At 55.8% G+C, this 2500-nt stretch overlaps 1 pseudogene; it reads left to right on the forward strand.

The window, feature by feature from the left end:
* The window catches only part of LOC142793653 (large subunit ribosomal RNA), an 8356-nt pseudogene that overhangs the window by 1895 nt on the left and 3961 nt on the right, over positions 1-2500 (forward strand).

The raw sequence follows: 2500 nt of genomic DNA on the forward strand, positions 1-2500 counted from the left end.
CCTTAGGGAAAGGAGAAATCCTTTCAGAAGCGGGCGCGTTTGTGCAGCTCAGTCTGTGATACGGAGACGCCCCGCTGCAACCAAAAGGGAATCGGGTTAACAGTCCCGAACCCGGCTACGGAGATCGGCTCTTCGGAGCCCAGTGCGGCAACGCAAACCAGCTCGGAGACGCCGATGGGAGCCCCGGGAAGAGTTTTCTTTTCTCTGTAAGGAGATCGAGTCCCTGGAATGGGTTCACCCCGAGATAGGGACGGTGGCTCCGTAGAGCAGTGCGGCTCTTGCGCTGTCCGGTGCGCTCCTGTCGGCCCTTGAAAATCCGAGTGAGGGAGTGTGATTTTCGTGCCGGACCGTACCCACATCCGCAGCAGGTCTCCAAGGTGAACAGCCTCTAGTCGATAGACCAATGTAGGTAAGGGAAGTCGGCAAAACGGATCCGTAACCTTGGGAAAAGGATTGGCTCTGAGGGCTGAGCCGGTCGGGCTGGGGTCCAGAAGCAGGAACGGCACTGCACCGGGACTGGGCGAGGCTCGCCGCCGTAAAAAGCGGTGCGGCCGAGCCCGGACCAGCGTCGGGACCTTCCTGTGGAAAGCCACAGCTGTGCATTTTCCGTGGGCTTCGCGCCTGAGGTTCTTGCTTCGGCCGGCAGAAAACAGCCAACTCAGAACTGGCACGGACCGGGGGAATCCGACTGTCTAATTAAAACAAAGCATTGCGAGGGCCGTTGATCGGTGCTGACGCAATGTGATTTCTGCCCAGTGCTCTGAATGTCAAAGTGAAGAAATTCAAAAAAGCGCGGGTAAACGGCGGGAGTAACTATGACTCTCTTGTCATGACTCTCTTGTCAAGGGGGGAGAAGTCCAAGTCGGGGGGAGAAGTCCAAGTATCACCTGCTCGTGGTTCCCCCTGCCACCTTTACCGGTGCAACGATACTGGCAACCTTGAGCGCCAAAGACTGTTCTTTGGTTGCTTATCAAACGCTTGGCTTATGGCGAACAGAAAACCTGATGAAAACGCCTGCCGAGTGACAGGCGCACCAAGCGTGGGGCCGAGAGAGGCCAGGAGAGCCGCGCGCTCCAATGCGACCGCTGGAGGGAGTTCCCCCAGGCAGGAATCATTCCAGTGTTGGGTCTGCGACAAGGCGTTTCGCACAGAGAAAGGTCTGAAAATTCATAAAGCAAGGATGCGTCATAGGGATGAAGATGTGCAAATGGCGCAAGCTCCAGAAGGCAAATTTGAAGGGAATGAAGGAGCGAGAGAACACAATGCGGAGAAAGAGGGATCTGAAGGCATCGATGTTGATGTTCACGGATGTGAACGAGCTGAAACTATTGCAGAATTGATGGAACCCGAGAGCCCTGAGGGTAATGACCCTAAAGGCCAGGACGGTATTCATGCCACAGTACTGCCAATGGTTATTGAGCCAACGGCCACGGCTTGTACGTGGGTTGAACGCACTGAAGGCACATTATGCTATGCTCATATGGCCCCCTCTGCTTCCCCAGCTCCCCTTGGTGGTAGGTCGGTGAAGGCGCGCGCTTCAGCCGACAGCCATGGGGTGTCAGCCTGGGTAATGACAGGGGCAAGGCCTAAGGACAGGCGGGTTATTAACTCCCTACCTGACCAAGCGTCTGTTGATGCTGCGGAGGAGCCAAGTTCAAACGTGGCTTCATACGCTGATTCAGGGGAGCCAGTTCTTGGTGCAACCCCTGCGGTCCCCTCCGGTCAACCAGCTCCCCTTGGCACTGATGCGGCGAATGCGCGCGATTCTGCTGACAGTGTCCATGTGGGGTCAGTCTGGATGTCTACGGGGGTAGGACCTAGGGTCAGGAGGAAGTTCGTACTACCACCCGACTTACGTTCGTCCGATGACGAGGACGAGGGAGGTGAACCTGTGTTCTGCGGGTCGCCCCCCGGAGAAATCACTCAAAGGAGCAGCATGCCAAAGCGTTCGGGCAACAAGCCCACAGAGGAAGGTTCTGAGAACGGAGCAGCTACCGGCTGTTCCGAAAATGCCGCCCCGGCTGACGCGAATATGACAGGCCACATATCAACCATGACAACGACATTCCAATGTCCAGAATGTACTGCAACCTTTGGTAGCAAGATTGGCCTGAGCCAGCATCGCCGGCATCGGCATTTTGAAGAATACAACGAAGATGTGAATCTGGCCAGACTCAAGCCCAGATGGAAAAAGGAGGAGGAGTACCTGATGGCAACTAAGGAGGTTGAATTAAGATCCCAGAAGGTCCGGGACATCAATGCACAGCTACTAAGAGCGTTTCCGCACCGCACGCTGCACAGCATTAAATCGCACAGAAGGCAGGAAGGTTACAAGAGGCTGGTGGAAGACCTACAGAACAGACTCTACCCAAGAAGCACTCAGGAGGTGCTAGCCGACATTGGGGAGCAAGCTGTTGAGGACGCCTCCCTGGTCATCCCCGAGGTAAATCACCGTGAGGTGATTGAGGCTGAGCTAAGAGGTCTAACAACAAAACCTCCG

The sequence above is a fragment of the Rhipicephalus microplus genome, unplaced genomic scaffold (genome assembly GCF_043290135.1).
Source record: "Rhipicephalus microplus isolate Deutch F79 unplaced genomic scaffold, USDA_Rmic scaffold_315, whole genome shotgun sequence".
Lineage (NCBI taxonomy): Eukaryota > Metazoa > Arthropoda > Arachnida > Ixodida > Ixodidae > Rhipicephalus > Rhipicephalus microplus.